Below are 22,532 nucleotides of genomic sequence, written 5' to 3'. Positions count from 1 at the left end.
TCTCCTGCACCGTGTGCCTGACTTCCATTACGAGCGCGTTCCATCTCTAACTCGAGACGCTTCATTTCCAAAGCGTGTTGACGGTCGCGCTCTCTTTCTTTCTCTTGTTGCTCTTTACGTTCACGCTCATCTTTCTCTTTCTGTTCTTTAAGTTCGCGCTCCTGTTTCTCTTTTTCCTCCTCCCTCTCCTCAATGGTCTCAAGGCATTCCGACAGCTCGTCATCCTCAGCTTCTAACTCAAGAATAGCCCTTAGCAGTTCTGGTTTTCTGAGTTTGTCTGAGACATCCAGACCCAACTCTCTCGCAAGCTCCAGCAATTTCGGTTTGCGCAACGACTTCAAATCCATGGCTGCTCTGAATGCTGCTTTCTCTACTGCCTACTATTGTCTTGCCGCAAACTAACCCGGCAGCAACGACAACCACAATTACCAGCTCTGTTTCTGACACTAACAAAAGCCTGGCAAAACTCAGAAGAAGAAAGTCCCGCACTCACCAAACCTTGCAGCCAAGACTTCAGCGCAGTCGTTCCGCTGCAGGCAACCAGTCATCACACAGGGCTCGTTGCGCTGCTCCCGGATGGTCGTTGTGCTGCTCAGCATACTTCGCTGCTGGCCTCCGTTGTCGCGATCCCACCGCTGCCACCAGATGTTGTAATCGCACCGCTGGCCCGAGTTGTTGGGGTCTCGGTGCTGACGCCCGTTATTGCCAATGGGTCGCAAGCCCCAAGGGTAGCGTTGGCCTGGCGGCCTGGGGCACTGGAAGCATCCGAAGGTCCCGGCAAAGCATGAGAAGACTGGTAACAGAACAACTTGTTTATTCTAACATAGCAAAAGAGCGGCCGGTCAGGTCGACCGAAGTGGAGAGACGGGAGAGCACGTAACTCAACAGTACAAATCGGAGCCTCTCCTCTGGCGTCCGGGGGCCGCTGCTCTTATACTCTCGGCGTCGCGGTCCAAAAGGGAAGGTCACGGGATGAAGGTCACGGGATGAAGGTCACGGGACGGCGGAGCATGAGCCCACGACGGCGCGCACGGTCGAGCCGAGAGACCTGCTGAACCGAGTGCAGTGACGCATCGCCAACCCGCCCACACGACGGCGCGAACGGTTGAGCCGAGAGACCTCCAGGCTCCTCATTCGGGGAACTCCGCTCCCCGGCTGCCGCGCTTTGACAAGCGAGGGCACACACACACACACGCACACACGAAGACACGTGGCACTGAAACACGCCTGGACACGCTTGGCGGGTAGGCGTTGCGGCGGCGTCGAACGGGCCAAAATGTCCGCCGCTTTGAACAAAGCCCCGGCGTCCGTTGCATCCGCGCCGGCATTACCGCGCGTTGTAGGCGAAACGTAACAGTAGCAAGCGCCTGAGCGATCTGCGGTAGCCATCTTTTATTCCTCTCGGAACGGGGCAGCCTGCGGCTATTCAGAAGAAAATTCAGTTTTGTTCGGCGTATTAATGCTTCTTTATCGCGTACACGTCACTTTGACGCGGTGAGTTCTTGCGGTTTTGTGATGTCGCGTGACAGGCAGGTGAAGTGGGTGCAGCCCGAAAACTCTTGACCGATAGCTGGGGGCGAATGGCGAAAAGGCGTCGAATCAGAAATAACTATTTTTCTTTTTTGGGTCAACTCATGCATAATCAGTGTGTACACGTCATATCAGATGGAGAGGTATTGAGGTTTTCGGGATATCGCGTGACAGTGAGGTGAAGTGGGGGTGGTCCAAAAAAGTTGTTGGCCAATCGCGGAGGGCTGATTACAGAATCGGAATAGAAAAGTTTGGAATAGTTTTACCTTATAGCGCCCTAGGGCACATATTTATTCGCAGATATCTCGCGCTGGGATTATTCGTTTGTGTAGGAGCGAATACTAGAGAACCATGATGTCCGACACATTATTATCGAAACCGGGCGCGAGATGGCATACAGCAGTTCGATTTTACGACCGACCCAACAATACAGCGCTATGTTCACCTCTCTTTTCGCCGAGTCTTAGTGTGATGAACAGTTCCGCAAGGACTTTGGTATTCTTTGAGTGTTGCCTCATGTCCAGCTACGCAAGAAAAACCATGTTGACCAGCATAATGAAAAGGTCACGCTCCTTTTGAACAGCCGACTTCCGTGCCAAGGTAAATATTACTCCACCTGTGACGTTGCAATACGTTCTTGCGAACTTTTCGTTTCTGTTGTTCCTTCTTTTTTCTTCTTCTTTACTTTAACTTCGAAGTACTTAGAATAAAAATAATGCAACTTGGATCTCCTGGTTATAGTACGCGGCCAGTTCAAAAATACATTCATTCTCTATAAAATTCTAGCGGCATAGATGGCACTTACTTTCTCGCGGTTCAATTAGCAAAACGAGGCATTCTTCCCATACATCAACAAATAGCTTGAGGGAAAACTTTAACTTGGCCCTAAAGTGGCACTGCACCGCAAACACCAGCAAGTTTCACTGTTCCAAGCTGTACCGCACGTTCCGCAAGGTACTTTCTGCTTGCTCACAGTAAGTGCGTCCCTTCTATAGACATTGAAGCCATCCGCGAGCGGCAATGGCAATACTTTCAGGCCTTTACGTTAGTGCATAAAAAGCTTGACGACAGACCTACAGCGACCACGCCAATTGTTGTGGGATTGTAGGCATTTGGTTTGCAGCAACTAACAAAAATAAAAAGTAAAACATGCAGTTCTTGGTGCTCTAAGCCTGCGGCGTTGACTACAGTGAACATTAAATAATATTACGAGTCCCGCGCGGGTAATAAAAACACTAATGAATTATGCTTTTCAATCTTGCTCGATCCGAATCCAGCTGCGCTCGAAGCCGTGGATATTGTGGGTCAATCGTGATAGCAAGTACTCTTGAGGAACATGTTAATATGTAGGGAAAACACGGGGAATGCGGGAGATGGAAATTCAAGACGATGAACAAAACGAGAACAAGGTGAAAGCAGGGCTCCTGCTTTCACCTTGTTCTCGTTTTGCTCATCGTCATGATAATATGCAGTGTTTAACGGCGTCTGGAGGAACACGGCAGAAGTTCTAAAAGACATGCTGAGTCGTTCCATTCCTTTGCGTTTATCACAAGGGCGCACATGCTTCTTATTCTTGCTTTGCGTTGATGGCCGCATCAGCGTTACTATTTTCATGAACATGAATTGCGCCGGTAGATTTGCAGCATACCGTTTCACCACCGTTAACTAGAAAGCTTTTTTTAGGCTAGCTGGTGTGACATATTTAAAACTGCAGCGTGTTAAAACGAGGCTATGTCAGACTGTCTCAGTGCTTCTCTTTGTTATTTGTTTTTCTAATAAAGCGCTCTACTATTAAGATCACTGTTATCAAGCTAGTATGCAGCTTCAGTCACAAATATGCACTCGCTTTCACAAAAGCGAACGGTTTTTGAACCATTCAGTGGTTAAATAGAAAGAAAGAACTCGTAGTCGTGATGTCAATCGGACCAATTCTATTTTCCTATCTCTTTCGACATGTGCTGTTTTCGGCTCCGTCGGCACAAGCCTTTCTAGAAAACGGAAAATACCGATGAGCATTACGGGGCATCGTGTGTACGGAAGATATATATATATATATATATGTATGCCAATAAGGGAAAGGGAGGGACGTTAACCAGGCTGAGTCCGGTAGGCGACCCTGCGCTGGGGAAGCGGGAACGGGGATTGCAAGAGGAGAAGGAAGAAAGAAGGCCAGAGTCCACTGTTACGCATACAAGCGTGCACCACTGAGTCAGTCACAGGCGTTCATACCGGCTGGTGCATCTCAAGAAACGCACCAGCACCTTTGTGGCCTTGCACATAGCAGACGCATGAGGTCACGGGCCCAAGATCTCCTCCTCTGTGAAAGGACGGTCGTCTAAGTGCTCCAAAGCTGTGCAAAAGGTACTCATCTCGTCTTCGTATGTAGGGAAGTCACACACGATATATTTGGTTGTTTCTTAGACGTAATATCTGCTGCAATTGGGACTGTCCATCATTCCAATTAGGAATATGAGGAGGCGTTTGGGAAAGAAACTCCTACTTGCAGGTGGTTCGTAAAGTTTCTTTTCTTCGGTTAACACCCGGTAAAAGTTGTAATCTCATACGCCAAGGTCCATGAGATATAGGCACCGGTTGGTGAATTTCAGTGTGTTCCATTTACTTAGATAAGTAATATGGGCAAGAGCGCTGAGGTGCCACGCTGCACTCGTTCTCGACAATGGTACGGAACATCGCTATATATGGTTGTGTGAGAACTATCTTCATCATTATCACTAATCTAGCCCTAGAGTCTTTCTTCCGCCCTTCCTCTCTCGTTCCCCAGCTGGTCCCGAGGTGGGATCGACGAAGCAAGCCTTGGAACATGTCTTTCGGGGTTGACCTCTCCGCGTTCCGTTCATTAAAGCTCGTCCCTCTCTCTCACAGTGCACTGACTGCGGGAGATGGCGGCTGGGATGACCGTAATGGCATTTACCAGCTTTTAATCGCTCAAGACAGGACGCGAGATAGACACGGGAGCGCGGCGTGGCAGAACAGGGATTTCGAGTGGCTCTCTCTCGTCGGACAAGGCTCGCCACACAGCCCATGGGCCGCGTGAGAACACGGCGTGATGGTGGAAGGGGGAGGTTGGCGCAACAGCGCTACATGCCAGCCACGTCTCGTCGATGCGCACCGCGGATCTTCGCATGGACGGCGGCAACGGATCGACCGTCCTTCATTATGGAACAGAGCGTCGGCGGCGGCGCGTTCATTACACGAACGGGCCCTAATCCCCTCCCCCGCTGCCCGCTATTTCCGAGCACGGCCATCGATTATTGAGCGCCGTGCATCGTCATGTCCGTCCGTCTTTTTTCGTCCGTCCGTCAGTCCCTTCCGGTCGACCGTCTGTGCGTCCTTCCCCCATTTCCGCGGGCGTGCGCCACACAAGTATTCCGTCTGTTTCCTTCGAGTCCTTGCTGTTTTTGTTTTTTTGTCGTCTATATACGCTGGTCGTCTTTCGGAGAGTCTCGAACCTAGTACCCCGCCGCCGGTCTACTCCCGAGGGGATTAGCGGGGACTCGGCCCGAAATCCTCAGATTCCCCCCAACCTGCCAGGAACGACACCGCCACCTCTTATACCGGAGGCCTCGTTGCCCGGCTGGCCAAGGACGCACACCGGCCCACTGTGAAAGGAGCCAGTGAGCGACAAGGCACCGCTCCCTTAAGGTGGACTGGTCGGGAACTCTTACGGTCTGCTCAGCGCTGCATTCCGCCCGTGTGCACAGCAGTGCCTGGTATCTTACTAATACCGTGCAGTACTCTGAATTCTACCACGTTCGCTCTGCGGCTATCTCTGGCGCACGGAATAAAGTAATTCTCGAGTTTTTGACAGCGGCGCATCCGTGCCGCACACCATCGCTGTACAAGTTATATGCACTCTCGCTTAAGCAACGTCAGCTATCGTTTTGCGGTGTCCTGTGCTCGCAGAAACGACCTTTCTTTCCTGCCTGAACAAACGCAGCTTCTCGGGTGATTCCGCCGTGTAGGCTCCTTTAGTCTAATCAGAATTATGCAACGCAGCGGAATTCGCCCAATGTGCGTATACATTACCGTGCCTCTCTGGTGTAGTGTTGCACGAGATTACGCAGGACGCGCTCCACTAGTATTCTGGTGCTCTTGTGTGGCAATGCGGTTGTCCATCTGCGCTGCTAACACCATTGTCCGTCTGCATTACCTATCATCGTCAGCGCGTGCCTCTCTTTCGAAGCAAGACGACGACGCAAAGGCGTGGGCATGTTCACTGCAGCAGACGAACACAGTCAGTCGGACACACAGAGAGAGAGAGAGAGAGACGGAAATAGAAAAGAGCAAAGGCGGGCAGGTTAACCAGACGCACGTCCGGTTTGCTACCCTGCACGGGGGGAAGAAGGTACAGCTCTTTCTCTCTCTCTTTTCTCTCTCTTGTCAGTCTGACAAAATGCGGCCTTTCCTCATCGGCTAAAGCAGCGTCTATAGTATCTACATTGCTGCATAGAACTGCTGAAATGGCAAAGTATACATGCAGTCGGGTACAGGCCTTTGCTGAGGATCTTGGCCAGCCCAGGCGGTTCGCCTTCCTTGCGTTGCTCTGACCTTATTTCTACCCCTCGCTCGGGGGAAAAAGACACGGCAGGGAAAGGGGTTCCTTGTTCCCGGGGATTATTACGATAAGCTTCCAACCCTTCCAGCCCCCCTCCCCCCCCCCCCCTTTTCCCTACCCCACGTAATATATGCGGGGCTCCTCCATTTCCGGCGGGATCCAACTCGGCGTCCTTTACCCTCTTCCGTGCTGCCAGAGTTACGCTTCGTTCTTTCTATTTCTTGCCTCGCGCTGATTTAGAATTGCAAACACGGTGTTAACTTGACATTAGCAGTTACTTGGTTATGGACAACAAAAATTGCGTGAAACCGAGTCTGATTTTTTTTAATATTTATTCGCCCTGCGAAGTTTCTTTTATCGCTTATACTGGGCAGCTCTCGTTTTACATTCGGGTTTTTTTTTTGAGTATTTGCCTAAACAACCTCCATGAAGCTAGCACAAGCAGACTTAGGTTTAAGAACTGGTAATGCTTCTGAAATGAATGCGAACTTCTAGCTTTTCTTCGTGAACTCGTCATTTATGTTAGCTTTATTATGGGAGGTGGTGCTCATGAAGCAAAAAAAAAAAAACATACTGATATGTTCATTGGTGTATAGGACTGTGTGCTGTGGATTTATGACCGTATGACGTGGTTTCTTTTCATTTTCTTACAAATATTATTATATTGTTGTTTCCGCTATGCGAAAAGGAGATCGGGAAGAGACGGGTGCACGCAAGGGCAAATACAAGGCGCAAATGTCTTCCGCGAACTAATAATGTAGTTTCTAGATGTAACTGTTTCTAGCGCAGTTATGCTTTTGATTAACACGTCCACCACTTGCCTCCCTTCTTTCCCTTACCCTCGGTCGCATCTGTAAATCTACACTTATGGCACATTGATGTAGTCGTTTGAGAGCCCTCTGGCAGTGCTAATAATAAGGTTGCAAAAAAAAAAAACGCTTTAAAGCAGTACTGCGAGGATAACTGGGTACGGTAGTTATAATGTGGCTTCAGTATCATCAATTAAGTCGTTTTATGCCAGCACAAATGCTTTATGGCTCTTTTACGTTGCCATAGTAGAGATTCCACGGCGATCCGAAACGACCAGCCGAATTAGGTCATGATACTAACACGAAGGATAATTTACACTGCTCTATGGCGCCATCCTCGGGCGACCCTGACGCGATAGGGCAGGTTCTTTACCAGCTGACGCAAGCAGCATTGATTACCAGATGATAGGGTGGTGCCGAATTCGGCACTGTTTCACCGGTGCATTAAGAAAAAATGTAAGGCGGAAGAAAAGGAAAACAAGTTTTTCCCTCCTCCAGTGTAGGGTAGCAAACCAGGTGCAACCCGGTTTGCTCTCTTGACTTTTCTCTCTCTCTCTCATTACCACATTACGATAGTCCTAAGAAGTTGGAGCAGACCAGTGCCTCACAGTTTTCTACCCACGGGGGCCTTTTGTTGTGATGGTAAAGCACCCGAATCCCTGTCATTTCAGAGCAAAGCTTTCCTTGTCTCTTCCTTTCACTTTGCAAGTGCTGGTTGCGGCTGCATTGCACAACTGGCCGCTACCTTGCAACGCGAACAGGCACCCGATATAGCGAAAACCGAGTCGGCCCCGGCCGGCAGGTGATATACATTAGTGCAGACGTGAGCTCCAGCACAAGCAGTCGTCGTCATTCCTTCACGCATTTTACAGTTAAACGATATGTGACTAGAGAAGAGAAGTGGTTCTTGTGGGGAAAGGAGGAAAGGCTGGCACTATCTTCTGCAACCCTTGCGGGAGCGCGGCTCAGCGCCAGCAGGGGGATGGATGTGGGAGTGAAGGAGACAGAAGGAGGGAGAAAGGTAGAGAGTCGCCATGGCAGCAGCGGAGCAGCCCGACCGGGAAGGCCCATAGGCTTCGACCGGAGGAGTGGACTGGTGATAGACCATAGGAGGTGGCCCAGAAGAAGCGAAGTTGAGGCGGATCAGGAGGCCCGAGATGGTGAATAGCCGTTAGGCTATTCGCCTTTGAAATTTCCTAGAGTCTCGCCGAGAGCGCCGACGAGTCGAGGTACTCGATGACACTTAGGAAGGCTGGTAGCTGATTACGACTGGGGAAGAGGATATCTTCTTGTCGTGAACATGGGAGCCCCAGGCGGGAGGACTCCTGCAGAAGTCGGCCCCGGTGCTTCAAGTCAGCAGGGCAGGCCGATATGTGGCTAGGGATTCGTGCATTTGTGTTGTCCGTGAACAAAAACTATCATCATCAGTGGTTCATACCCCCCGTAAGCATTCATGCTCCCGTAGGGAGGAGGAGGAAAGAGAAAAGTAGAAGGCAGGGAGGTTAACCAGAATAACGTCCGGTTGGCTACCTTACACTGGGGGAATGGGAAATGGGAAAACAAAGATCACAGGGAGAGAGAGGAGGGAAGGAAAGAAGGAAATTGTGGCGAGTTCGCTGAGACGCGTGTGGTCTTACAGAAATTGCATTAATAGTCACAGATGGTCGCACAAACCCGTCGTCCTTAAGAAGCACAAGAGCGCCTTCACCGCTTTATGGGCCGGCGGGCGATGGGGGCGGTATTCCAGCACCTGCACAGAAAGCGGCCGATTGTCCAGTTTTTGGAACGCTTTGGCAAGCTCTTGTCTGTCTGGGGCATATCTTGGACAGTGGCACAGCAGGTGATCGATGTTTTCTTCAGTGCCACAGACCTCGCATGCTGCACGGTCAGTCACTCCAATTAATGTAGAGCATGCCTTTGTGAAGGCCACTCCTAACCAAAGGCGGCAGAGAAGCGCAGCTTCACGTCGAGGGAGTCCGAGTGGAGGTCGGAGTTGCAGGGAGGGGTTTAGTCGATGCAGTCGCGTAAGTCGTAAGTTTGGCGAGTTCCACTCGGTCAGTGTGAGACTGCGTGCCAGGTGTCGAAGCTGCCTTGCAGCGTAGTCCTCGAAAGCGGAATTGGAACGCTGTGCTCTTCTTGATGTGCTGTGCGAGCAGCGTTATCGGCGGAATCATTGCCACTGATTCCACAGTGGTCAGGTACCCATTGAAAAACGACCTCGTGACCTTTTTGTTGGACATCATGGTAAAGTTTCACCACTTCGTATGTCCATTGGTCATGACATCCGTGTCGGAGAACTGACTGTGTGTACTGTAATGCCGGTTTTGAATCACAAAACAGAGCCCATATTCTAGGTCTTTCAGAATCAATGAATTCCAGTGCTCGACGCAGGGCCGTTAGTTCTGCCGCCATTGAGGTCGTGACATGCGATGTCTTGAACCACAGTGTCATTCCTCGCATTGGTATAGCCACGGCACCAGAAGAACTGCATGACGTAGTCGATCCATCGGTATAGATGTGCACGTGGTTGCTGTACTTTTCATGCAGAAGAAGTAAGCTCAGCTGTTTTAGAGCAGGGGCCGGTATATCTGTCTTCTTCTGTAGTCCTGGAATCATTATATGTACTTGTGGACGGCTCAAACACCACGGAGGAAACGCTGGCTTGGCCGCAGGTGCGTACCCTGAAGTAAACGACGCACGATGTGCACTGACAATACCGCTAAATGTCGAGCAGGGCCTTGCAGCAGTGAGGCTCGCCAAGTGGTGGGAAGGGGTCCTAGCATAATGCCTGAGATGCATACGCACTGTCTCAATGGTAATGTGCGTCGTGATCGGGTAATCCTGCGCAAGGGCAATGGTTTCAGCTGTTGATGCACTGCGTGGTAAGCCAAGACATATCTTAAGGGCTTGAGCTTGAATACTCTGAATCGTACGCAGGTTAGTCTGGCAGGTGTTGGATATTGCAGGCAGGCTGTATCGCAGGAATCCAACGAACAACGCCATGTACAGCTGTAACATAGCGTGTATAGATACTCCCCAACTTTTTCCTGCAAGGAACCTGAACAGGTGACAGATAGCAGTCAGCCGCTTTTTCACGTAATTGACGTGCGGAGTCCGAAACAGGTCTCTGTCAATTACGACTCCCAAGAATCTGTGACTTCTGCTGTATGGTATAAGTTGTCCGTTAATAGATACGCCGTAACCAGACATTGGCTTCCTTGTGAATGCCACCATTGAGCACTTTCCACATGAAATTTCAAGTCCTTGTTCACGAAGGTAGCAAGATGTCATTGTGGCTGCCTTCTGAAGCCGAGCGTGAAGCTGAAGTCGTGTCACACCTGATGCCCAAATGCAGATGTCGTACGCATGGATGGAAAGTCGTACGGTGCTTGGCAGGTTGTAAACTAATCCACTGAGGGTGAGATTGAAAAGAGTCAGGCTAAGCACTCCTCCTTGAGGGACTCCTCGGCTACCGTAATGCTCGGATGTCGGGCCATTTTCTGTGTACACGTAGAATGGTCTCCTCTGTAAGTAGTTGCGCACCCACATATACATCTTACCACCCAGTCCGACGGCTTCTAACGTGCTAAGGATGGCTTCATGGGTGACATTATCATAGGCTCCTTTAACGTCTAGAAACAGAGCAGCAGATAGTCGCTTACAGGCCTTTTGGTGTTGCACAAATGTTATCAAGTCAACAACGCTGTCTGTTGACGAACGGCCCCGTCTGAATCCGGCCATAGCATGTGGATAGATTTCATATTACTCTAAGTACCATTCCAGACGTGTTAAAATCATTCTTTCCATTGTTTTTCCGTAAACAGGCAAAAGATGCAATGACTCATGACTCAATGACGAGCACTCAGCAAAGTGAAGCGAACAGTGCTTAAATTCTTTCTAATCACGCATACAACATAGAGAACACCATGTCGAAAACTGTCATCATCAATGGCTCAAAGCCCCGTAAGCAAGCGAAAAATTCGATGACAAAAAAATGCGATGACTCATAGACCCGTATAATAAAGTTTATTCAATCCAATCATAGTCCCGTAAGGTTCATGGCTACTCACTTTGCCTGAATTTGCTACGATGACGCTAGCGCTGCTGTCGTCGGTTATTTCAATGTGGAATTGTCGGCACCGAAAAGGGAGCGGTTTACGCGTTCCGTAGTGCAGACACATCCATTGCACACAGATCCCGCCTAACCGACCACCCAGAGGCGTATGTGCATCGATTTGACATTATCAAAGAATGTGATTGCCGTTGCGAGTGAAATAGTGACCACCCACCAAAACAATAAATGAGTTCGTACCTTTGTTCGAAATTATGTGTTTAATACCGTGTCGTGTGATTTAATACCGTGTTGTGTGACAAACAGCTTGGCTGGTCGACCACCTTCACAGAGTAGAATGTCTCACGATTGTTTTTTTTTTTTCATTGGTGTATACACAAACCACATAGTTTCCTTGGTGCATCACAAAGTTATTCGGTGCCGTCAATACGTCTATTCATCAACGTAAAAGGAAGAATAAACTTCTAGCGATATGACATTGAATTTAGGGTGCTTATTAGCGGCGTTTCGAAAACAGCGTTACAGAGCTAAACAGAAAAGCTTAATAACGATTGACACAATACGAATGCGATCGCCGCGGTGAAGATCAATCGCGGGCGGAATTTCCGTGACAGAAATGTTTTAAATACCGTCCTTTGAGAGGTGAAAACTTTAGGACCTTAATAGAAGTACATGGGAGACAACCAAAACAATAAAAGAACCGCTGGTTAATTTTCCTCGCAGACTTCGTACTTTCAGAAATAAAGTAGAATAAAGGAGGGAACTTTCAGGCTTAAAGAAAAAAACAAGAGGAAACTAATGAAAACGGAGTAGGTTCAGCACGAAGTTCCTTGAGCCAGGAACCTGGAGGGCGAACACGGGACAAACTTTGGAGTGCATCCGCCTAACTCGCTCCAGTATGGCAGCGCTTCTCCGGCCGTATTTTTCGGGCCCCGATCGTACCCCGGGGACTACACGGGAAGCTTCTACTTTCACCGCCAGAGGCCGCTGCTTCGTTGCTAAGGCATTGGCTCTCTCCGCAGGCGATACAGCCGGCAGTGGCCCAAAGCTGAAAGCGGCTCTGTCAACATCAACCCGTAATAACGTGAAAAAGTAGGCCTTCACCGATTGCTTTTATTTCAGGGCTTTTCTACATTCTAGCCCGAAGCCCCAGCATCTTATAGTATGCAGCTTCTTCAAATACCTTCGCACTTTGGGTCTGGAGTTTAGCTTACTGTTTACGGCCTCTGCGCATCAATAACACAGACGTGGGACGAGTTATACAGTTAGCGTTGCTCCTCGCTGTGTTTTACAGCACTTTCACCAGAGACACGGCGACGACACTCTGTTATCCTGCTGCTGCGTTATCCATCTCAGGCTGTTCCGTGACATTGTCGAGGGAGTTTCTAAAAATGACCATATATATATATATATATATATATATAAAGAAAGAGGGGAGTAATACTTCTCTTTTACGGCTCGAAGCAAAATAGCGAAACAAAGCTTACTGCAGCTGCAGACGTGCTCGGCACCACCGATGAGAGCCGCTGAAGACCCGATGCATTTACCGCGCCGTCCGCAAAGAAAAAAAGGAAATCGCTTTGCAACAGCCGTCGGATGAAAATGCTCCGTCTTCACGTAGAAGGGAGAAAGTAATGTTTCATATAAGCTGACGCGCTTTTCTTAAGGCGTCTGAGTTTTTCAGGCACGAGTCTCTTTAAGCCTCAGACGCTCGTCCTGCACATGCCGCAAAGGGCAACGCTGACGTGAGTCTTAAGAGACAGATGTAATGCTTTTTTTAGCGCCGTCCTGCTTTGTGTCAGGTCAACAACGACGAGTTAATTTATCGCACGCGATAATGTAGATATGTTTTAGCATGTAGCAGACTTACACTTAGTGGAATTCGCGGGGTCCCATGAATCGGGAAAGAAGTCGAATGGACGACACAACTTCTGTTCGTCTTTCGCGTTGAAAGTTGCCGCCTTGCCTGCGTGGCCAGCTGTTGCCTCCACTTTAATATTAGTCGCCGCGGGAATGCCGGGACGCTCCAAGCCAGGATGCCGAAGTTCAGGCAAATGGCATGTACTGCACATCTCACCGGGCTGATTAAACGGCTATTCCGAAAAGCTACACTAAAGCGGAGCACGTAGCTTCAGTGCAAAGCACGGAGCTTCAGCACATAGCAACACCAGTGTTCCCTTTAGCACACAGTGTAAAACTCCACGGTTCTTCCTCCTGTCTTTCTAATTGTGGCGTGTGATTGACAAGTAATTTCAATGCAACTAAAGTGCTCGGCTGTCCCACAAGAAAGCGTGCAAAGCCATCAGTACACTTTTATAAAGATTGAGAACGCTTTGCTGCAGTGTCAGTCTGTGCCATGTACCGACCATCGCCTATTCGAGACAACTCTTTTCCGAGCGAGTACTCTGCCTGACTGGAGATCACCACTTTTCGTGCTATGTCTTCTAGGCAGCAGATTATCCCTAAGCCCCACAACGTGACAAGTGACGCCTTCACCTTACAGCTTGCAGAGTCGGGCTGGCGTAGGTTAGCGTTCTCAATAAGAGGTTCCCAGCTTGGGTTCCCGGACTCAGCCGTGACCCAGGTCAGCACAGTTCCGGTTAACGACACCGAGAACACTCAGAACAGCCGAGGTTTTAGCACCTCTTCCAACGAGACTGCATATTCTAGCTCTGGCGAGCTGTGTTCTCTGGGCGCGTCCCACCACGGCTCGTCAAGGCCGGTATAGCTGGCGCAGCGGCCGCCGAGGGTCACCCACAGATGGATGGAGGTAGAGCTACTGCATATCGAGATGGAGGCAGGAAGCCTCCATACACCTATTTTTCCTAGTACTGTGGGAGTAGGCATGCGTATGTCGGCTCTATATATAGATGATGTCTTGGGGGTGTAAATGTAAGGCATATGCAATATGAAAACAACGTCAATTGTTAGGCCGACAAAATATTTAATTTCGATCGTCACTCATTGAGAAAGACCCCCCCCCCCCCCCACGCGCGTGCGCGCGCGCGCGAACACACGTACACACGCACACACGCACACGCACACACACGCACACACAAACAAACACACACACACACACACACACACACACACACACACACACACACACACACACACACACACACACACACACACACACACACACACACACACACACGCACAGACACACACACACACACACACGCACACACACACGCACACGCACACACACACGCACACACACACACACACACGCGCACACCCAGACTCCTCTTAATCAGTGAGAGTAAACGTTGAAATATTGGAATAAGTAACGAGGTTGGTGGCGCCCGCCACCATCTTGTTTCAAAAAGAATGTTCGTATTAAGATTCATCCATCCATCCACAGTCGCAGCCAATTATCAACAGAAAAGGTGAGAGGTTGGACCGTCCGGCAACATGGCAGAGAAAGAACGCGGAGCACATCTTAAAAACACAAGATGCGCTGTTTCTTCGCCTAGCTGGCATTTGCATGCGGAAACATATTCTCGATGACGCTGTTATGGAACCAGCGGCCTGTGGTAGACTCAGCCAGATCATACCTTAACAACAAACCGTTTCAGTTGCCTTTAGTATATAGACAAGTGTTACGAGGGCTACGGGATGGGAAGGGCAGGGAAGTTAACCGGACAAGATTCTGGTTTGGCTAACATGTACTGGGGCAAAGGTTAGGGGAAAAGACGGCTCGACGAGCACAATGCATGTATGTGGCTCATCTAATCAATATGTCGACCCTTACGATGCTGTTTTGGTGTAATATGTTAAGTACTGCTTACATATATGGCGCAGGTGGTTGCAAGGGGCACGCTTTTGTCATAAAACGCTGAGCTGCGGTTCTTTGACGAGAACATTAGTGCTCCTAGAAGTGGCTAACTTAACACTGCCGCATCGATAACATCGTGCCGTGCTTATTTTGCCAGATTATTAGTAATTTTTATCGGCAAGCTATTTGTCACAGCGTTCAGCGTCTATAATAGGCGCGGTTGCTTAGAAGGGGATGTTTGATTTGTTTTTTCCCTCTGATATTCAATAAATGACTTAGGGTTATCGGTACACACGTCACCACTTTGTGTAAGGTAGTCTACGGCGACTGCAGTCTCACGACAGTCATAAATCATCGTGATTATAAAGAATCCTAGGAAACTATCCGGGATGATAGTAGAGAACATTTTCAGGTACTCGTTCTATCGATTGAGATAACCATAAAAGTGGTTTAACATGTTCATGTTACGGAAATAGCAATTATAAGGATACCCCAAGCGCATTTATGCCGTCGTCGTCGGCGTCACCGTAACATTCCGTATAAAGTCCAAGTGCGATATCATCGTCGCCGCGCACCGTATGCTGTATGAGCGAGTATGTACACCGACAGCGCCTTCCTATCATGTTCAGGCTAATAATAATAGTAAAAAAAACTGATACAGATCTCCGGGAAAGCAATTCTTCATGTGCGTCTCTGCATTTTTATAGATTTAGTTATAGCTCAGCGGCGTCTTTCACCCAAGGCGTTCATCCTGCTCATTGGTTGCTACTACCGCCGTAACCTTGTATTCCTCCTTGCTCGCATTTTGTAGTAAAGCCTAAATGCGTTTTCCTAAAGTGCATGGACTTGCTCAGTATGTAAGTACAAACATACACAGCCACGCGCGTCCACGCCTTATATATATATATATATATATATATATATATATATATATATATATATATATATATATATATATATATATATATATATATATATATATATATATATATATATATATATATTTATTTAAGCAGGAGAGTATTCCAGCTCAGAGCCAAATTGTTCAACAAAAGTAAAAAAAAAAGGATTAAAGAAAACGTTGCACGATACGATCTTAAGACGTACGGTGTTTGGTGGCCAGAACATTGACCACCAAATATCCTTGTTTTTATTATTGTATCTTGCACCATATTATTAACTTCTTTTTCATTGAACAGCTTGGGTAAAGTTAGCTGGGACACCCTCTATGTGTATCAGCTCGACTTGTTTGCTAGTTCTACTTTAGTACAGGGTATATCGACATATGCGCGCTCTACTGCCTTTTCATCGGTCTTCTGTAAGAATTATTGAACCAGAAGTTAAATTACCGGTGCCTGGCAGACACCACTTCTGTAGTTAACATTGCATATTTTTGAAATGAGGGCACCCGGTAAAATTGTGTTAGCATCGGGAGGAGAGACGAGGGAGAGGAGTGCGTGTAGTCTATTTTCGCCGCCTAAAGGGCGTGCCGCGTCTGCTATTGGCATTAGGCGTCGTGGCCAATAAATCGGCTCATTCACATTTCCATACACTCGACAACAAGCTTCGAGACAACTCTATTTCGCGTCGTGGTTACAGAATGCACAATACAGAACGTTTTGCTTGTTGGGGATCCTGCAGGCTAAAAGATGCGACATAGCACTTGAATGTGCCTGAACGCAATCACACGGTAGCAGTACGTCTGCCATAGACATTCAACATAAAAGCACTCATTTTAACAGGCAGAATTACATAAAACAAATAAACGACGTCCGATATACAACGTGAAAACTACTCATCATTTAACTTATATAATCACAACGTAATTATAAAGAAAAGATAAAAAGATATGATGTCATGAATACACCTAGGATACATATAAGAGTACATCTTACAGTGTATATGCAGCCAAAAATTAACACTGCTCTCAGTATGGCTGAGACGCCCATTAGCATGTTCCAAGTGATCAGAAAAAAACGAGTCCGGATGAAAACGACACGCAGCAATCAATCTGGAATAAAAATTTGTTTTTCTCCCCTTTTAATATCTGCTCGCACTTATTTCTGTTGACAAAAATACGCTTTAGTTTGTTTCCGGGTTAAGGTACTTGTAATGACATTTTCTTAGTCGTAGCCATTTAAAGCTGAAGGTAAGGATTGTCTTAACGACTGCTTGAGGTAATCTGTGCGCCTGCGTGGTATACTAACCACCTGTGCCGTTTGCCCCATTTTGGTGCACACTTCACGTGTTGTTTGTTTTGAACGCCCTGGAAACGTTCTTTCTCATAACGCATCGCGCGTGCCCTATTTCCCGGCAAGTGCGAACAGCACTCGTAACGAGGTAGACGGAAACAACCACGCTCGTAAAAGCGGGCACCGTGAAGTTAGCTGCCGCACGCTGCATGGCAGCGTCGCGGCCGGTCGCTTTGAGGGCTACGCATCGTCACGGTACGGCGGGCCAGTGACGACGTGATCACGTGAGAACGTGCGTGTTACCGCGGCAGTGATGGAAATGCACAACTGAGGTTTCTAAGCCACTGTGAGTAAGAGGGGGAACAACACCCTGTCACTGACGTACTGGGTCGGTGTAGCTTAGCGGGAAGTAAACAAAGCAGGATATAGGACGAGTGTGTGGCTGATGAAAACGATGGTTAAACAGAGCGAGAGTGAATGCTAGCGACAGAGGAAGGAAGCGGGAGAGGGACGCGAGGAAGGGCAGAGAGGTTGACCAGATGGGAGTATCCGGTTGTTTGCTACTCGGCAAACAAGCGGTGAGGGAAGTGGATTTTGAGAGAGAGGCGACGAAAGAAAGTGAGGAGTACAACACACGCACGGGTCACAAACGAAAAAAAAAAGAATAACAGATGACGGAGTGTTTTAGGTGTTTCTCAAACACAAAACAACAACAAGACACAAACACGTATACAGCATAGGCGCAACAGTCCGGCCCAACACAGATGGTGAAATTACATGTCCCAAAGAAACAACGGTATTGGGCATGAATGACGCTGTATAGTGCAAAGTGAGCTAAGTGAGCTGCTTTAGAAAACGGTAATCTTTTCGTCGAAATGTTTCTCTTTTGAGTTGCCTTCTTTTCTATTCATGCGATGCTTCTTATTCTATGCATTTTCTGTTGATATTCGTTGTCTATTCAATTTTATTCACGTGACACTTTCAGTGATAAAAAATGTTACGCAGTTCATCGCAATGACAAACAGCTAACAAGTCCATTTTACATGCTGCTCCGCTAAGCCAATGACGCTGAGTACACTAATGAATGAAGCATCAATTATGTTTGATCTCCTTCTTTTCTTGCCCTAGCGTAATGTATACCCATCTGGACACTTTCCTGGTACCGTAAGATTGGCCGATCACAATTGGGAATGTCATATTCAACGCGTCTGAATTACCCGCAGAAATGGTTTTTACGAAAGCGAGGGCACACCTCTCATCAGGGTTATTTTGACGTCGTCAAGTTTTCGAGTCAACCTATAAAATATCCATCACGCTAGCGAGGCTTTGCACTGGACGTTACGTCACGCAAAAGTGAAAAAAAGCACCGAACAGTAACGCAACAAGAGTACGGCCCCTGGTTAGCATCCCCGCTTTCTTTCTCCCTGTGTAAAGTGCCGCTGCTATGCCACAAAATCGAAAGGAAGGAACTCGTGCATTTGGAGATGAAGTGAAACCATTCTCGATCAATTTACTACAGTGTGAACACCCGGACAAAGCGTTGTTATTGTGGCTCGATGACAAATACAGAAAAGTTTAAACTCAAGCTGCCAGTCCTGTAATGGTCTGGTCATTCTGTTCCGTCCGCCTATTCCTTGTTCCACTTATATTCTCCGCCACAAACATTGACAACTAAGCGGCAACAAGCCCAACATCGTTGTTTGCTAAACTACATGCGAGAGCTTGCTATTTCAGATGGCGGTGAACAGGTAAAAGTGCAAACTAACTTCCCTTCTCTTCTTATGCTCTTCTATTACAGGAGACGGACTGATTGGACGCCTGCCAAGCAGTTCATGCCTGCCAAGCAGTAGCCTGGATCATTGTTGCTCATCAGCATAAACGGTAGCAAGGACATTCCGTGACGAAGAAAAAAACTTACATTCTGCACTTCGCCGGCTGGAGTTCCATGCGCATCGATGGTTTTGAGAGGCCTGTATATGATACCAAGAGGAGTGACATTAAGCGACAACGTTCCGTTATCGTTATCGAATTCAACTGTTTTCGTCTGCACAGAGATGGCTCCGATGTAAGAGGACATGAGTGTAATAACATGAGGTTAAGCGCAATAGAGCACGGTAAGACAATAGAAGGGCACGAACACACAGCGCTGCTGCTAACAACTAAGTTTTTATTGCACGTGGTTAACGCATATCATGGTACAACAGGAAGAAAAGCCACCGTCGCAGTAATAGATTACTTTTTCGCTAATCATCAATCACAGGCCACTACAACGCGATAGAAACAGGATATCTTTTCTGACAACGAAAAAGATGGGCAAATTAAAGAGTTGTTGCTTCTAATATTTTTTTTTTTTTTGAGAACGAGACAGATGGGCAACTTACAGAGTTATTGCTTCTAATCAGAGGCCTGTAGTGGATGATTATGCCGAAAAGTAATCTACGCTATGACCGTGGCTTTTCTTCCCGTTGTACCATGATATATATATATATGTTAACCATGTGCAATAATTATATAGTTGTTAGTAGCGCTGTGTCTTCGTCCCCTTCTATTGTCCTACATGCACTCTTGCGCTTAACCTCAAGTTATGCAGTACCATCTAGCCCACTAGTCGGTTCGCTTGGAGTGTAATAACGCCGCATTAACTATACACAGCGCTGTACATCCAAACGTGAAGTATATTTTACGTGATAAAGTATTACCAGAGAATCTCGCAATGAAATCAAGTTCGAAAAGTAACTATGTGAGAGATTTACGAAAGTTGACGTTGGTAAAGGAATAATGAGTTTATAATTAAAGTCATAGCAAGTCGGGCGCCAGATGTTGTGTTGCAGCCGAATTTACAACAAGCAGTAGGCACTTTAAGTCGATCCGCGTTTATTTTTATTTTCCCCTTTTCACGTGCACTGCAAGTGTCGCAGACTTAAGTTGAGCGTACTAGCAGTTGCAATGAAAGTTTGATTGACCTCCGATTGATCTCAAATAGGTACAAATAAGCAGGCAGAACAGCTGCGGCCACATAAGGTTCACACAGTGAACGGTGACGAAGACCTCATTCTGGAGATAAAGAAATCCGCACGTGCTAACGTCGAAGTAACTGCACCGATGATGAGATACGAGAAGGGTCATCTTCCAATAGACACCGACTCAATATTATCAAGCCCCATCGAATACAAAAACAGTTGAGACCTAGCATTGCAAGAGCCACAGCTCAAGGAAGCCGATTGTAAAGTATGCTGAAAGAGTTGAAAAAAGAAGAGAAAAAAGTCGCTTGAAATAAAATGGAAAAGAAAAAGACATCCCACGTGGTTCTAGTTAAAAACGAAAGCAGCCAGTTTGAAGATATAGCAAAAAAGGAAAGAAAAGAGAAAACAAAAGCAAAGGAAACAAAGCGGGCCTATAGCAAAGGCCAGAACCTCATTGGAAGTGTATTGGCGGTGTTGGCTGAGGCAATTCGCAATCGGTAATTTCCAGCAATATGAAGGAGCCACGATTTTGCCCGCCTACCCCCGCACCTTGGCGCCCGAGTTCCTTGACCTCTAAGACAACGATAGTTTCTCGCGAGTTACGACACGTTACGGCGGTGGCCCATATTCTTGTTGGCGATGAAAGAGGCTTTCCTTCGCAGCGAAGAGGGGCCGTCAGTTGTTGTGGTGCGTGATTGTTGTGTCTGTGCGCCTGCTGGCTCGCGGTCTGCGTATTTGAGTGTCTTTGTGTACCAAGCGGACCAAAGAAGGAGTGGCGAACTCACTTGCGCGCGGCCGCTCCTCGAACGCTACACGCCGCAGCCCACGACTACTGCTACTACTACTACTACTGCAACTGCTACTGCTACTACTGCAGCTTCTTAATCAACAGGAGTTCGCAAAGGGATGATCATCCCACGCGCGAAAATAAGAAGAAAGAAGAAAGAAACAAAGCCATATCGAAGCACCACCTTCATGTTCTGTGTGTGTGTGTCTGTGCTTGTGCGCGTCATCGGCTCGCCGTGACAAAAAAAAAAAAGTGAACAAGGACGAATGCGCCTGATGCAGATTGCGTGCCGTGCAATACCTTCGAGACGAGAGGACTCCCTGACTACGATTGAGACGCCCTCTTCTCCCCCAGGAGATTGACGTTGCGCGGAGGGGGGGGGGGGGGAGGCGGGTCAACGTAGTGACATCGACCTTCGTGTTCCATCCCGGATTACTACTTTTCTTTTTGTTGTGGTTGTTGCTAAAGTGCAACGCCTTATTCCTTCATTTACGAGATCTATGGCGTATGCCACGTCACGTTACCGATGCGAGACTATCGGGGGCACAGCGACGAAGGAGAGAGGTTCAATTCCTCCCACACAAAAACGAAAAGTTGCTCGACGTCGAAGTTTTAAAATTAAGCTCTCCGTGACCAAAAAGAAAAGGGAAAGAAAACTGACCTTTTTCTTTCGGGCGGGTCACCTAATTAAACAGCGAGAGTCTCTCGGCTCGCGAAATGTCGTTCGTTCTAGAAGACGCAGAAGCAGGAAACAGAGTATCGGAACATGCATAACTTGGGAAATGAGGACCGCGCGCAGGAGAAAGGGTAGACCACGAAGGAGAGAGTATGTTGGCTAGAGTAAGGAAAGAGGAAGTGAAGAAATTAAAAAAAGGAAGAAAGCGCAGGAAAGTAAAATAAATAAAGAGAGACAGAGAGAGCGTCGAGATATTGCTCTGTAACGACACTAGAGAGGAACTTAAAAACACGAAACAAAGACAAGATAGCATGTTCCCCCCGCCGACCGCGTAAGGTAGTTGGCTAAGGGCGCCCTTAGCGGCGCTAATCCGCGTACCCTATGTGGGGATCGCGGGAGGGATTTTGAGCGGCGACAATGGGTCGTCCCAGGCCGGCAGGCCTCATCCATCTTGCTCTCGAAGGAACGGTGTCAAATTACGTGCGAATATTAAAATGTTTTGTTTTCCTTACGCTCGGCGCATAGTGATGATTCATTCCGTTCCTCCACCCTGGCCTCCCCTGTCTTTCATAGCCCTCCCCGATCCCCCTTTTTCTTTCTTTCTTTAGTTTTGTTTCCCTTTTCCCAGCGCACCTCGTTACGTATTCACTGCACGCGACCAAAGCGTGCCTCTTTTTTCACCACTTGGCTGCCACGCCATGCAGGAAAACACGGTCCGACAGCTATATGAGCAGCTTTGATAATTCTCTGCAACGTCCCGCAATTTGTCTCTACCCGCCGAGTCGGTAAAGACATGGCGCGGGGATTCGAGCACTCCATCACAGCACGGTCGCCGCTAGGCGGGATTTTGAACTCGCCCAGTGTAGCCCTGTGCGCGAGCGCAGGAAGGATGCATATCTTGGATTGGCCTGTGGTTGGCTCTCGACAAAAAAAAAGTTACTTCTGGTGCTTGCTCCGCGCAGAACGCCGGTTACGGATAAAGTGTTATAACGTGAACTTCTGTTAAACTTGCCGCGTTTAGGATGCCGTTGCGCTCGAATCGCGTGACAAGCACGGTTGCTTCTGGCAATCGGTTTTTGGATATCGTCTCTACCTTCGTGACATATCGAGATACAAGAACTACGCTTGTCCTTAAAGGATAGTGGA

At 47.9% G+C, this 22,532-nt stretch overlaps 1 protein-coding gene across 2 annotated transcripts in view; it reads left to right on the top strand.

Annotated features, from left to right (window-relative positions):
• LOC126536965 (leucine-rich repeat, immunoglobulin-like domain and transmembrane domain-containing protein 3) overlaps window positions 1-21,897 on the top strand; it is a 294,777-nt gene extending 272,880 nt beyond the window's left edge. For both annotated transcript variants that reach the window (XM_055073630.2, XM_050184043.3), the window contains one exon: window positions 18,759-21,897. The gene's annotated coding sequence lies outside the window, so the exon portion shown is untranslated. The remainder of the gene's footprint in view (window positions 1-18,758) is intronic.
• Window positions 21,898-22,532: the final 635 nt, after the last annotated feature.

The sequence above is a fragment of the Dermacentor andersoni genome, chromosome 4 (assembly GCF_023375885.2).
Source record: "Dermacentor andersoni chromosome 4, qqDerAnde1_hic_scaffold, whole genome shotgun sequence".
In the NCBI taxonomy this organism is placed as follows: domain Eukaryota; kingdom Metazoa; phylum Arthropoda; class Arachnida; order Ixodida; family Ixodidae; genus Dermacentor; species Dermacentor andersoni.
The sequence above is the reverse complement of the archived record's forward strand: the minus strand, read 5'-3'. Positions and strand labels throughout refer to the sequence as shown.